Source organism: Pseudorca crassidens, chromosome 15, assembly GCF_039906515.1.
Source record: "Pseudorca crassidens isolate mPseCra1 chromosome 15, mPseCra1.hap1, whole genome shotgun sequence".
NCBI classification, from domain to species: Eukaryota; Metazoa; Chordata; class Mammalia; order Artiodactyla; family Delphinidae; genus Pseudorca; species Pseudorca crassidens.
This window is the reverse complement of record NC_090310.1, coordinates 60,788,415-60,804,871: the sequence shown is the minus strand read 5'-3', so window position 1 is coordinate 60,804,871 and position 16,457 is coordinate 60,788,415. Positions and strand designations below refer to the sequence as shown.

General features: G+C 41.5%; 1 protein-coding gene across 1 annotated transcript in view; it reads right to left on the bottom strand.

Moving 5' to 3' along the window:
* PDYN (prodynorphin) overlaps positions 1-16,457 on the bottom strand; it is a 99,639-nt gene that overhangs the window by 66,323 nt on the left and 16,859 nt on the right. The window contains exons 2-3 of the mRNA XM_067707680.1: positions 2,340-2,432; positions 1,675-1,761 (exon numbers count right to left, since the gene is read on the bottom strand). The gene's annotated coding sequence lies outside the window, so the exon portion shown is untranslated. The remainder of the gene's footprint in view (positions 1-1,674; positions 1,762-2,339; positions 2,433-16,457) is intronic.

The following is a 16,457-nucleotide window of genomic DNA, read 5'->3' as shown; positions in this document are numbered from 1 at the left end:
GCTGATATGTGAAAGGGCAGACAAGTCATGTTGCAGCTATACCAGTGAATATCAAGCAGATGTTAAAAAGAATTAAATTAATTGATATGTTCTCATAAGGAAAGCTATCCAAGGTATGTTGTTCAATGAAAAGGAAAGTTTCAATATAATAGGTGGGGTAGGCTATGAGCCCTTTTCCATGAAAAGAAATTTATATTAATGAGAACTGAAAACAACACACTTTTCTGTTCCTGTGTTAAATAATACTGGGACCAAGTAATAGTTTAGGGGTTTGCTCCAGGAAGTACCCACTCTTTGAAGATAAGACAGATAAAAACTAAACACCTTACTTATCAAAACAGAAAACTTGCTCATCTAGACTCATTTCAATGCCCTTGCCCCTCTGCATTCACTAATCCAAAGTTCTTATAAATTCTGCCCAATTCCAACCAGCTACCTGCCTTATGTGACCCATCTTAAAACCATCCAGTGCAACCTTTAAAACCCTGTAAGTATCCTTCCTTAATGTCTTCACTTGGAGGTACTACTAAGACTTTTTCAAGGTGTTATTCTCCCTTTCTGCAGTAAATTTAATATATTTCGTTTTGTTTGATCATCAGGTTTTTTCTGGTGGTCTTTGAGGGAATCAGTGATCAATAATTATAATAATTTAATATGTGCTGAGAACCCAGCTGATTGTTTTATAGACCAATCCTACTCTGTGAGATTTTTAATCTTATTCCCATTTTACAGATGAAGAAATTGAGGATTTGAATTTGAGCAACTTGCCAAATATTACACAGGGAATAAGTGACAGAGATCACATTGAAACCAAGAAGTCTGGTTCCACAGCCTGAGATCATAGCCCTTTAATACCGCCTCTGTTTTAGTTATTATGACTATGTAACAAAGCACTCAAAATCTCAGTGGCTCAAAAAACAAACACAACATTTATTGTGCTCATGAACCCTCCATGTGGGCAGGGCTTGGGGGGATGCGTGCCTCGGCTCCACGCAGCATCAGCTGAGGTGGCTCGAAGGCCGGGCGCTGGGATCATCCGGAGGCTCATTCTTTCCCCCATCCAGCAATTAATGCTGACTGTCAGCTGGGACCTCAGCTGGCAACCAGTCAGAACACTTGCATGTGGTTCTTCATGTGCCCTGGGGTTCCTCACAATGTGGTGCTGGGTTCCCATGGTAAGCACCCCAAAAGAAAGAGATTTCCAGGAGAATCCATTTTGCCTTTTATGACCTGGCCTTGGAAGCCATGCAGCATCACTTCTGCCACATCCCATCTGTCAAGGCAGTCACAAGGCCCTCCCCACGTTCAAAGGGAGAGGATGTAGATTTACCTAGTGATGGGGAGTGCCAATATCAGAAAGACCATAGAAGACCAGAAATATTGCTGTGGTCATTTTTGGAAATACAGTCTTCCACAGACCCACATATTCGGTGTACATGTATGTAAAACCTGAAGTGATGTATAACAAATAGCTATCATTATTTCTGGGGATAATAGAGGGTCTTTTATTTTCTATAACATTTAAATTTTTGTAACGGGTGTGTAAAAAAACTATGGCAACATTGTTTGTCAAAGACTTAGTGTCCATTCTCAAGAAGCTTGCACTGAAGGTGAGCATACTGACCACTACCTATTTCTTCTCCTATGTCCATTTGCTGCCTCTTGCTGACCTACCTTGTTCCCCAGGAGGCTGACCTCTACAGACTGTATCACCTGGAATCCTTTGCCTTCTGTCTTCTGGTTGGGTTGATCCAATGGGAGCTGAAGGAAATCAGAGGGTAAGAAAAAGGATAGGGTGTTTATTCTCCCCTCCCTACCTGCCCATGGTTCTCCCTATGGCTATGTTCCCCTATAGCCCATAGTATATGTTGGACAGCCTCTCCTCCACAGCTACTGGTCTCACTGTGTTCCAGTAACACTTCCTTCATCTCTATCCTTCAGACCCAAGAATGGTAATGGCTTGCCTCCATGGCTAGTCCCTGGGGTACCTCATCATCCCTTAATCCTGTCTATTCCTCTGTAATTGTCTCTTCATTAAACTCTCTTCAATTAAGCCCTTTAAGTGCACCCTCTGTTCCCTGATTAATAAGGCACTGATGGAGACAAGCATGCAAACAATGACATTACAGTGTACTGATTGCTTTCAAAGGCATGAATAGAAAAAGAATATCTAGGTTTTAGTGGAAGAATCAGAGGAGACATCCCAAAGAAAATGATACTTCAATTGAGACAAAAAAGATGAGTCAGTGTTCACTGGTTTATGAAAAAGAGAAGAACTTTCCAACCCTATGGGGTTTCCATGGATAAGGAAATAGGCCCAGAGAAGTTGGGTGACTTACCGTGGCCACACAGGGAGTAGCATAGATTCAAGCCTTCTGCTTAATCCATCACCCTACAGGGCAAGTTTGTTATATCAGTTGAGATGTTTTTAGCTGCAAGTAACCAGAAAAAAATGCCTTAAGCAGTAAGGAAAATATGTAACACATTTATATAATCTTGTTTATAATAAGAAGACAAATGTAAGGTAGCTCCACAGTTGATTAAATAAAATCAGACGTTCAGCCAAGCCATCAAGAAGAGCTAAGTAAATGGATTGGAAGACGGTGTTGCTAAGTCAGTCCTCCTTACATTGACTTATAGATTTAGTACAATCACAATCAAATTCCTAAGTTTAGGTACTGAAATTTTCAAATCAATTCTAAAATTTATATGGAAATACAATGGACCTAGAGCAGCCTAGACAATCTTGACAAAGAACATACACCACCAGATATCAATGCTTAACATCAAGCTATAGTAACTAAGCCAGGGTGGTATTGATACAAGGATAGACAAATAGACCAATGGAACAGAATTGGGAATCCAGAAATGAACTGAAACATGTATGTTCACTTGATTTACAACAAGGGTGCCACTGCAATTCAGTGGTGCTGGAAAAACTGGATATCCATACAGAAAATAATCTGTATGGGAAAAAATATTTACCCAACACTATACATAAAAATTAATGTGTTGGGGCTTCCCTGGTGGTGCAGTGGTTGGGAACCCACCTGCCAGTGCAGGAGATGCGGGTTCGAGCCCTGGTCTGGGAAGATCCCACATGCCGTGGAGCAACTAAGCCCAGGAGCCACAGCTACTGAGGCTGCGCTCTAGAGCCTGCGAGCCACAACTACTGAGCCTGCATGGCACAACTACTGAGGCCTGTGCGCCTGGAGCCCCTGCTCCGCAATGAGAGGCCACTGCCATGAGAAGCCCACACACTGAAATGAAGAGTAGCCCCCGCTTGCCGCAATTAGGGAAAGCCCGCGCGCAACAACGAAGACCCAATGAAGTCAAAGATAAATAAAATAAATAAATAAATGAATTTATTTTAAAAACTTAATTAATGTGGTATGGATGACAGACCTAAATGTAAATGTTAAAAAGAATCAGGCTTGGGCTTCCCTGGTGGCGCAGTGGTTGAGAGTCTGCCTGCCGATGCAGGAGACACGGGTTCGTGCCCCGGTCCGGGAGGATCCCACATGCCGCGGAGTGGCTGGGGCCGTGAGCCATGGCCGCTGAGCCTGTGCGTCTGGAGCCTGTGCTCCGCAACGGGAGAGGCCACAACAGTGAGAGGCCCGCGTACCGCAAAAAAAAAAAAAAAAAAAAAGAATCAGGCTTGTAAAGGAAAAGACAGGAAAATATCCCCATGATCTTGAGGGTAAGCAAATATCTCCGAAACAGAGCACAAAAAACACCATGCTGAACACACTGATAACTTGAACTTCATTAAATATAATATGCTCATCAGAACACATTACTAAGCAAGTGAAGAAATAATCTACAGACTGAGAGGAGACACTTGCATTTCGTATATCTGACCAAGGACATATCCAAAACGTAAACAAACTCCTACAAATCAGTAACAGAGGACAAAACAACCCACTTTTAAGAAAGGGAAAAAGACTTAAACAGGCACCTCTTAGAAGAGGAAATGACCAAAAAGCACTTGAAAAGGTCATCAGAGAAATGCAAACTAAAACTACAATCCGATACCACTACTAAACAACCAGAATTAAAGGCTGACAATACCAAGTGTTGGTGAGAATATAGAACAATCAAAAATATCACACTTCTAAAATATATATATATCACACTTCTGGTGGGAGTGTAAATTGGTTAAACCACTTTGGTAAACTGTTTGGCAGTATCTAACTAAAGCTAAATAAATAGCTATTCACCCTATGTCAGTGATTTCACTACTAGGTATATGCACAAGAGAAATGAGGACATATATCCACCCAAAGATAGATACATAGAATGTTCATAGTATCTTTTCTTTTTATAACATCCAAAAACTGGAAATAACTCAAATGTCTATCAACAGGAAATGGATAAACTGTGGTACCAATGGAACACTATACATTGGTTTGATAAACTTTTGATATACATAAAAACATGAATGAATCTCAAAGAAAACATGTTGAACAAAGAAGCCCAACACAGAACAGTATGTACTGTATGAATCCATTCATGTGAAGTTCAAGGGCAGTTAAGTAATTTATGGAGATAGGAATCAGAAGAGTGGGTATTGGCTATTGACTGGGAAGGGGCAGGAGAGAGCCCTCTGGAGCGCTGGAAATGTTCTGTATCTTGATCTGGTAGTGCTTACATGAGTGTGTACATACATAAAATTTAGCCATGCTGTACACTTAAGATTTTCATACTTTATTGTATGGAAATTATACTTTAGGTTTAAAAACATGTTACCAAGGATTTTCACTGTCATCCTCAGCATGTGGACATTTTCCCCATATAATCATAAAGTAACGGCTGCAATATCCAGGCATCACACACAGTCAAGAATATGTCTGGGGGAAGAGGAGACCCTCTTCTCCTGAGTCTCTTTGAAAAGTAAAGAAACATTTCCCAGAAACACACACCACACCCCCAGCAGATGCCTCTTGACATCTTATTGGCCACAATTGCATCACATGTCCTGGCTTAACCCAATCACTGGTGAGGAAAATGGGACGGTCCAGATGAGAGTTTACCTTTCTCCTGGTCAGGTGGGAAAGAGAGGAAACTCTTGCTGGGTGAGTAATAAATTCTAAGCTCATAGCAGTGAGTTCCTGGACAAGGAACTGGGCTTGCCCCAGAGAGTTTACCTCACAGGGATAAAGCAGCATTTCATCCCTTACAACTGCTTTTATTCTTTAAAAAAAAAAATCTTTTTTCTCAAAATGCATGTATCTTCATTGTTTTTCTGATTATGTGATTAATGTTCATGGTAAAATTTCAATTAATAAGTGGAAATCAGCTATAACTAATTCTCCCCCTCACCACACCACGATAGTAACTATTAAAAGTTTGATTCATGGTCTTCCACAATTTTTTCTTGGCATATATGTTGTATTATATATTTACATAATTTTTAACCTAAAACAAGAGCACACCATATATGTCAAACACTATCATTTGCCTACACAACAAACACTTTCCATCATTTTGTCTGCTAAGAACCTTAATATTCTTCAGGTGTCTAGTGACCAGATACTTCAGGGAAAATAGCCCCTTCCCTAGCCCCAGAAGATGAACTATGATTAGTGTAAAATAGTGGTTCTGACCCCTGCTGCCCATCAAAAATACTTAGGGGGGACTCCCTGGTGGTGCAGTGGTTAAGATTCCATGTTCCCAATGCAGGGGCCCCGAGTTCGATCCCTGGTGAGGGAACTAGATCCCACATACATGTTGCAGCTAAGAGTTCGCATGCCACAACTAAGGAGCCGGTGTGCTGCAACTAGGGAGCCTGCCTGCCACAACTGGGACCTGGTGTGACCAAATGAATGAATGAATGAACAAACAAATAAATTAAATATTTTTAAAAATACCTAGGGAATCAAAAACATATACTAAGCCCCAGGTCCCACCCCCAGAGATACTGCTCACAACTGGTCTGTTGTGAGCTCAGGCATCAAGACTTTGCAGGTATTGCTAACATGCAGCGGGGGCTGAGATCTACGGGGTTCAACTCTTGGTGATGCTCCCATTCCCCTTGCCACTGACTGGCTTAAGAATGGGGCACATGGCCCAGTTCTTGCCATGAGCAATGAGGGGAAATTTGATGGAGGTTCTGGGAGAGATTTCCTCAGTCTCAGAGAAGGACATGCATAAGGTCTTTTCTGCCTCTACACATTGACAGCAGAGTGCCTTTCCTGGAGCAATGGCTGTCATCTTGGGGCCATGAGGGGAATGAGACTAAGAGGATGAGCCAATGACCTGGAGATGGCAGAGCAGGACTATGGAAGGGACTTGAGTTCTTGATGATGTCATCATGCTACTGAATCAGCCAACTCGGGAAATACTCTACTTGTCAACTTCTTGAGTGAGATAATAAGATTTCATTAATGTTTCCACCATTTTGAGTTACATACAGCCAAAAGCTTCCTGACTAGTATAGTATAAAACTGTTTATAACCTGCTTTTTAGCTTAGATTTTTAAAAAACTTTTATTGCAGTTTTGCATTTCTTGCTAATTTGTTCCCAGCCCCCCATTCTGGGGATCATCCATTAGAAGGAAGGATTAAGAACTGGTCAGGCAGTTGCGGGCTCCATCTGGGAATCTGGAAATTAGCTACTCTCCCAAGATTGGGGGTTCTGGGGGCCAGAAGGGGGAGATCCTAAAAGAGGGAAGGCCCAGCTCAGCTGCAGGAGCAAGGGGTCCAGTGGTTGTGCCAGATGAGGTCAGGGTCTAGAGAGTCCCTGCAAGGGTCAGCAAGTAGGCAACTCCAGGGCCCTGGGGGAGAGAAAGGGTGAAACTGGAACTGGGGACCAGAGAGCCCATGGAGATAGGAATTGGCTTCAGGGCAGCAGGGTCCCCTCCCAGTCCTGGCATATCCCACTTAATATCAGTAATTGGGTCCTAAAAAACAGATATTCTTTATGAAAATGCCAAAAGGAAACTTATTCCCATTACATTAAATAGGAAAAATTATACACACATTAGCTCAAAACCCTCAACCAATTTCCTGAAATTTTAGTAAAACTCAGGAAAATGTACACACCACATACACACACACACACACACACATTTTTTAAAACTATATAGGAGGGACTTCCAGGAAGATGGCGGAAGAGTAAGACGCGGAGATCACCTTCCTCCCCACAGATACACCAGAAATACATCTACGCGTGGAACAACTCCTACAGAGCACCTACTGAACGCTGGCAGAAGACCTCAGACCTCCCAAAAGGCAAGGAACCCCCCACGTACCTGGTTAGGGCAAAAGAAAAAACTAAACAGAGACAAAAGGATAGGGACGGGTCCTGCACCAGCGGGAGAGAGCTGTGAAGGAGGAAAAGTGTCCACACACTAGGAAGCACCTTCGCGGGTGGAGACTTCGGGAGGCGGAGTGGGGGAGCTTGGGAGCCGCGGAGGAGAGCACAGCAACAGGGCTGCGGAGGGCAAAGCGGGGAGATTCCCACACAGAGGATCGGGCCGACCGGCACTCACCAGCCGAGGGGCTTGTCTGCTCGCCCGCCGGGGCGGGCGGGACTGGGAGCTGAGGCTCTGGCTTTTGTCGGAGCGCCGGGAGAGGACTGAAGCTTGGCGACGTGAACACAGCCTGCAGGGCGTTAATGCACCGCGGCTAGCCGGGAGAGAGTCCGGGGAAAAGTCTGGACCTGCCGAAGAGGCAAGAGACTTTTACGTCCCTCTTTGTTTCCTGGTGCACGAAGAGAGGGGATTAAGAACGCTGCTTGAGAGAGCTCCAGGGACGGGCGCGAGCCGCGACTAAAAGTGCGGAGCCCAGAGACAGACATGAGACGCTAAGGCCGCTGCTGCCGCCACCAGGAGGCCTGTGTGCGAACACAGGTCACTATGCACACGCCCTTCCGGGGAGCCTGTGCAGCCAGCCACTGCCAGGGTCCCGGGATCCAGGGACAACTCCCCCGGGAGAACGCGCGGCGCGCCTCAGGCTGCAACGTCACTGCGGCCTCTGCCGCCGCAGGCCCGCCCCACACTCCGTGACCCTCCCTACCCCCCGGCCTGAGTGAGCCAGAGCCTCCGAATCAGCGGCTCCTTTAACCCCGTCCTGTCTGAGCAAAGAACAGACGCCCTCCGGCGACCTACGCGCACAGGCGGGGCCAAATCCAAAGCGGAGCCCCTGGGAGCTGTGAGAACAAAGAAGAGAAAGGGAAATCTCTTCCAGCAGCCACAGAAGCAGCGGATTAAAACTCCACAATCAACTTGATATACCCTGCATCTGTGGAATACCTGAATAGACAACGAATCATCTCAAATTAAGGAGCCCTGTGGATGAAAGGCTCTTGGTGCTGCAGCCAGGAGTCAGTGCTGTGCCTCTGAGGTGGGAGAGCCAACTTCAGGACACTGGTCCACAAGAGACCTCCCAGCTGCACATAATATCAAACAGCAAAAATCTCCGAGAGATCTCCATCTCAAGCCAGCACCCAGCTTCACTCAACGACCAGCAAGCTACAGTGCTGGACATCCTATGCCAAACAACTAGCAAGACAGGAACACAACCCCACCCATTAGCAGAGAGGCTGCCCAAAATCATAATAAGTCTACAGATACCCCAAAACACACCACCAGACGTGGACCTGCCCACCAGAAAGACAAGATCCAGCCTCATCCACCAGAACACAGGCACTAGTACCCTCCACCAGGAAGCCTACACAACCCACTGAACCAACCTTAGCCACTGGGGACAGACACAAAAAACAACAGGAACTACGAACCTTCAGCCTGCAAAAAAGGAGACCCCAAACACAGTAAGATAAGCAAAATGAAAAGACAGAAAAACACACAGCAGATGAAGGAGCAAGATAAAAACCCACCAGACCTAACAAATGAAGAGGAAATAGGCAGTCTACCTGAAAAAGAATTCAGAATAATGATAGTAAGGTTGATCCGAAATCTTGGAGATAGAATGGACAATAGAATGGACAAAATGCAAGAATCAGTTAACAAGGACCTAGAAGAACTAAAGATGAAACAAGCAATGATGAACAACACAATAAATGAAATTAAAAGTACTCTAGATGGGATCAATAGCAGAATAACTGAGGCAGAAGAACGGATAAGTGACCTGGAAGATAAAATAGTGGAAATAACTACTGCAGAGCAGAATAAAGAAAAAAGAATGAAAAGAACTGAGGACAGTCTCAGAGACCTCTGGGACAATATTAAACGCACCGACATTCGAATTATAGGGGTTCCAGAAGAAGAAGAGAAAAAGAAAGGGACTGAGAAAATATTTGAAGAGATTATAGTTGAAAACTTCCCTAATATGGGAAAGGAAATAGTTAATCAAGTCCAGGAAGCACAGAGAGTCCCATACAGGATAAATCCAAGGAGAAATACGCCAAGACACATATTAATCAAACTGTCAAAAATTAAATACAAAGAAAACATATTAAAAGCAGCAAGGGAAAAACAACAAATAACACACAAGGGAATCCCCATAAGGTTAACAGCTGATCTTTCAGCAGAAACTCTGCAAGCCAGAAGGGAGTGGCAGGACATACTGAAAGTGTTGAAGGAGAAAAACCTGCAACCAAGATTACTCTACCCAGCAAGGATCTCATTCAGATTTGATGGAGAAATTAAAACCTTTACAGACAAGCAAAAGCTGAGAGAGTTCAGCACCACCAAACCAGCTCTACAACAACTGCTAAAGGAACTTCTCTAGGCAAGAAACACAAAAGAAGGAAAAGACCTACAATAACGAACCCAAAACAATTAAGAAAATGGGAATGGGAACACACATATCGATAATTACCTTAAATGTAAATGGACTAAATGCTCCCACCAAAAGACACAGATTGGCTGAATGGATACAAAAACAAGACCCATATATTTGCTGTCTACAAGAGACCCACTTCAGACCTAGAGACACATACAGACTGAAAGTAAGGGGATGGAAAAAGGTATTCCATGCAAATGGAAACCAAAAGAAAGCTGGAGTAGCAATTCTCATATCAGACAAAATAGACTTTAAAACAAAGACTATTAGAAGAGACAAAGAAGGACACTACATAATGATCAAGGGATCGATCCAAGAGGAAGATATAACAATTGTAAATATTTATGCACCCAACATAGGTGCACCTCAATACATAAGGCAAATACTGACAACCATAAAAGGGGAAATCGACAGTAACACATTCATAGTAGGGGACTTTAACACCCCACTTTCACCAATGGACAGATCATCCAAAATGAAAATAAATAAGGAAACACAAGCTTTAAATGATACATTAAACGAGATGGAGTTAATTGATATTTATAGGACATTCCATCCAAAAACAACAGAATACACATTTTTCTCAAGTGCTCATGGAACATTCTCCAGGATAGATCATATCTTGGGTCACAAATCAAGCCTTGGTAAATTTAAGAAAATTGAAATTGTATCAAGTATCTTTTCCGACCACAATGCTATGAGACTCGATATCAATTACAGGAGAAGATCTGTAAAAAATACAAACACATGGAGGCTAAACAATACACTACTTAATAACGAAGTGATCACTGAAGAAATCAAAGAGGAAATCAAAAAATACCTAGAAACAAATGACAATGGAGACACGACGACTCAAAATCTATGGGATACAGCAAAAGCAGTTCTAAGAGGGAAGTTTATAGCAATACAATCTTACCTTAAGAAACAGGAAACATCTCGAATAAACAACCTAACCTTCCACCTAAAGCAATTAGAGAAAGAAGAACAAAAAAACCCCAAAGTTAGCAGGAGGAAAGAAATCATAAAAATCAGATCAGAAATAAATGAAAAAGAAATGAAGGAAACGATAGCAAAGATCAATAAAACTAAAAGCTGGTTCTTTGAAAGGATAAACAAAATTGATAAACCATTAGCCAGGCTTATCAAGAAAAAAAGGGAGAAGACTCAAATCAATAGAATTAGAAATGAAAAAGGAGAAGTAACAACTGACACTGCAGAAATACAAAAGATCATGAGAGATTACTACAAGCAACTCTATGCCAATAAAATGGACAACCTGGAAGAAATGGACAAATTCTTAGAAAGACACAACCTGCCAAGACTGAATCAGGAAGAAATAGAAAATATGAACAGACCAATCACAAGCACTGAAATTGAAACTGTGATTAAAAATCTTCCAACAAGCAAAAGCCCAGGACCAGATGGCTTCACAGGCAAATTCTATCAAACATTTAGAGAAGAGCTATCACCTATCCTTCTCAGACTCTTCCAAAATATAGCAGAGGGAGGAACACTCCCCAACTCATTCTACGAGGCCACCATCACCCTGATACCAAAACCAGACAAGGATGCCACAAAGAAAGAAAACTACAGGCCAATATCACTGATGAACATAGATGCAAAGATCCTCAACAAAATACTAGCAAACAGAATCCAACAGCACATTAAACGGATCATACACCATGATCAAGTGGGGTTTATTCCAGGAATGCAAGGATTCTTCAATATACGCAAATCAATCAACGTGATACACCATATTAACAAATTGAAGGAGAAAAACCATATGATCATCTCAATAGATGCAGAGAAAGCTTTTGACAAAATTCAACACCAATTTATGATAAAAACCCTGCAGAAAGTAGGCATAGAGGGAACTTTCCTCAACATAATAAAGGCTATATATGACAAACCCACAGCCAATATCGTCCTCAATGGTGTAAAACTGAAAGCATTTCCACTAAGATCAGGAACAAGACAAGGTTGCCCACTCTCACCACTCTTATTCAACATAGTTTTGGAAGTTTTAGCCACAGCAATCAGAGAAGAAAAGGAAATAAAAGGAATCCAAATCGGAAAAGAAGAAGTAAAGCTGTCACTGTTTGCAGATGACATGATACTATACATAGAGAATCCTAAAGATGCTACCAGAAAACTACTAGAGCTAATCAATGAATTTGGTAAAGTGGCAGGATACAAAATTAATCCACAGAAATCTCTGGCATTCCTATACACTAAGGATGAAAAATCTGAAAGTGAAATCAAGAAAACACTCCCATTTACCATTGCAACAAAAAGAATAAAATACCTAGGAATAAACCTACCTAAGGAGACAAAAGACCTGTATGCAGAAAATTATAAGACACTGTTGAAAGAAATTAAAGATGATACAAATAGATGGAGAGATATACCATGTTCTTGGATTGGAAGAATCAACATTGTGAAAATGACTCTACTACCCAAAGCAATCTACAGATTCAATGCAATCCCTATGAAACTACCACTGGCATTTTTCACAGAACTAGAACAAAAAATTTCACAATTTGTATGGAAACACAAAAGACCCCGAATAGCCAAAGCAATCTTGAGAACGAAAAATGGAGCTGGAGGAATCAGGCTTCCTGACTTCAGACTATACTACAAAGCTACAGTAATCAAGACAGTATGGTACTGGCACAAAAACAGAAATATAGATCAATGGAACAGGATAGAAAGCCCAGAGATAAACCCACGCACATATGGTCACCTTATCTTTGACAAAGGAGGCAGAAATGTACAGTGGAGAAAGGACAGCCTATTCAATAAGTGGTGCTGGGAAAACTGGACAGCTACATGTAAAAGTATGAGATTAGATCACTCCCTAACACCATACACAAAAATAAGCTCAAAATGGATTAAAGACCTAAATGTAAGGCCAGAAACTATCAAACTCTTAGAGGAAAACATAGGCAGAACACTCTATGACATAAATCACAGCAAGGTCCTTTTTGACCCACCTCCTAAAGAAATGGAAATAAAAACAAAAGTAAACAAATGGGACCTAATGAAACTTAAAAGGTTTTGCACAGCAAAGGAAACCATAAAGAAGACCAAAAGACAACCCTCAGAATGGGAGAAAATATTTGCAAATGAAGCAACTGACAAAGGATTAATCTCCAAAATTTATAAGCAGCTCATGCAGCTTAATAACAAAAAAACAAACAACCCAATCCAAAAATGGGCAGAAGACCTAAATAGACATTTCTCCAAAGAAGATATACAGAGTGCCAACAAACACATGAAAGAATGCTCAACATCACTAATCATTAGAGAAATGCAAATCAAAACTACAATGAGATATCATCTCACACCAGTCAGAATGGCCATCATCAAAAAATCTACAAACAATAAATGCTGGAGAGGGTGTGGAGAAAAGGGAACCCTCTTACACTGTTGGTGGGAATGTAAATTGATACAGCCACTATGGAGAACAGTATGGAGGTTCCTTAAAAAGCTACAAATAGAACTACCATATGACCCAGCAATCCCACTACTGGGCATATACCCTGAGAAAACCATAATTCAAAAAGAGTCATGTTCCAAAATGTTCATTGCAGCTCTATTTACAATAGCCCAGAGATGGAAACAACCTAAGTGTCCATCATCGGATGAATGGATAAAGAAGATGTGGCACATATATACAATGGAATATTACTCAGCCATAAAAAGAGACGAAATTGAGCTATTTGTAATGAGGTGGATAGACCTAGAGTCTGTCATACAGAGTGAAGTAAGTCAGAAAGAGAGAGACAAATACCGTATGCTAACACATATATATGGAATTTAAGAAAAAAAAAATGTCATGAAAAACCTAGGGGTGAAACAGGAATAAAGACACAGACTTACTAGAGAATGGACTTGAGGCTATGGGGAGGGGGAAGGGTAAACGGTGACAAAGCGATAAAGAGGCATGGACATATATACACTACCAAACGTAAGGTAGATAGCTAGTGGGAAGCAGCTGCATAGCACAGGGAGATCAGCTCGGTGCTTTGTGACCGCCTGGAGGGGTGGGATAGGGAGGGTGGGAGGGAGGGAGATGCAGGCGGGAAGAGATATGGGAATATATGTATATATATAACTGATTCATTTTGTTATGGGGCAGAAACTAACATACCATTGTAAAGCAATTATACTCCAATAAAGATGTTAAAAAAAAAAAAACTATATATGTTAGGCTGTAAGATGCTTAGCATTACTTCCAGATCATCCAACCAATTAAATTGGTTGCTAAACGTTTGCTTAGGGTATAGTGACATGGCCTCTCCCTCTGCTACCAACAGCCAAGGTGCACAAACCCTCTGTTATCAGTTGATTTTTTTATTGTATCTTCTTTTATTTGATTCATCTACTGGTACATAATTTTTATCATTTGCTTCATTGGTACATAATTTTTATCATTTGCTTTTAGAAAGAGAGAAATAAAAACAATTGTATAGGGATTGTGTTCGGAAGCATATGGCAGAAAATATGAGAAAAGAGGCATGAACAACTGAAAGGCTTTTATGTCTCATGTAGCAAGGAGCCCTAGGTATGCCTCCTCTTTCCTTCTTTACTCTCTGTCACAGTGCAAAGACTTTCATCTTCAGCTTTGTTGCCTCAGAATTGTTTGATGTTTGCTGTACCTCTAGGCAACACGTCAATGTTCCAGACAGGAAGAATGGACAAGGGACAAAAAGGCCAAACAGGTCAAGAAAGTGGGATCTGTTCCCCTACAAAAGCCTTCCTGGGCGTCTCACACAGTGACTTCTACTGCACTTATCAGCCAGAATCCCTCGGTACTAGAGGGTCTGGGTCACTTGCTTGATTTTTCAATACTTCTACATGTAATTCTGAGCTATCGATTTTATTTGGGATAAAATGTGAGACATTTGTCTCCCAAGTAATTTGGTTTAAAATGTTCTATTGAGTTTTAGGGATGTAAATATAAATGCCTTCCTATACAAACATTTGCCCCCAAAAAGTTGCTATTGAGACACTATCAAGTTTGTGTGTTATAAATGAAGAGTCATTCTACTGGGAAAACATTAACCAGGGAAACATTCTGCAGGATATGCCTTAATACTATGGAGGTTTTCTCTTACATACAACTCTACTTTATTTTTGGCAACAGTTACATAGTAGACATGTCATTGTGTATGCCATAATGGATGTAAACTGTTCTCTATCGTTGGACATTTAGAATGTTTCCAATTTTTCACAATTATAAACAAAACTGCATTGAACATCTTTGTACAAGCATCCTTACACATTTGTCCAGTTACTTCTCTGAGATAAATTAAACCCTTGATATGAAATGGCTGGGCTGAAGTTTCTACAAATTAAAATTTTTTGATCCATATTGCCAAATTGCCCTCCAGAAAGGTTGTACCAACTCCACTATGTCTCCATTGCTGGAGCAATGAACGTGCATTACAGTGGCACGCTGGCCCACTAGATGGGAAGGAGGATGGATGGCTCTGTTAACATTGCGTTTGGAAGCAGAGAGCTTCATAGTTCAGGTGCCAATTACATTTGGAAATGAGATTAGCACATGGAATCTTCCCACTCATCTCTCTGGAGTTTCAAGATTCCATTCCTGGGCAGATGAAACAATAAAACAAAACTGGTGAAATGAAGTTAATGTGGACCCATGACATTTACACTGATAAATGTTCCCATTTAGGACAGACTTTCAGGGTAGCTTGCTCAGCTCTGACTTGAAGGAGTGTCAACATCACACTCAGTCCCCAATTTTTCCCAATCACTGACCCTTTCTTCCTAAAACACACATGTTGATCCCATCAGCTCCCTTCATAAAGTATGTTATGATGCCCCACCCCAAATGTTCTTCAGAATGATGCCTAACATCCTAATAGAACAAGTGCTGTTGTTCACTACATAGTAATAACAACAGCATCACTACATAGTACTACACTACATAGTAACAACACATAGTAATTCACTACAGCATCAAGAATAGTATAAAAGTTAGCGCTTACATAATGGGGAGTTATTGCTTAGTGAAAACAGAGTTTCAGTTTGGGATGATGAGAAAGTTCTGAAGATGGATGGTGGTAATGGTTGCACAACAATGTGAATGTACTTAATGCCTCTGAATTGGACACTTAAGGATGGTTCAAATGATAAATTCTATGTTATGTATATTTTACCACAATGAAAAAAAAAAAAAATCACTGACTTCCAGTTTCCAGTCCAGCATGTAAGGAACTCAGAAGTTCTCACTCTGTCTTAACAGAAAGTAAAAAGCTGAAAAATCGACTCTTAGGTCTGTAAGAGAAATGAGGTCACAGGGCAAATTTCAGTCCCCATAATTGGAGAAAGAGGTAGATACAGAGAGTCGAACTTACTGGAGCAGAAACCTCCACAGAACCAGTGCCAGGGTAGGAAAACCTGAACTGTAATCGACAGATTGCTGGAAGCTCAGCATGCATAAGACTGAGAGATAGAAACGCTAGGGGAGGAGCCCCCACACTTCATGAGTTTCACCGCTGGGAGCTCAGCCAGGCTCTCACAGTGAATATTGGAATTTCAGTGAATATGGGAGAGAAATCCCTTCATGATTCTGGCAGGGGGAGAGGAAATATACTGTATTTTAGAAGATGCCAGAGCATTCTCTTCTTCTTAACAGAAGACCAGCCTTCAAGAGAAAGTATTTTACCAGAGCCTAACCTA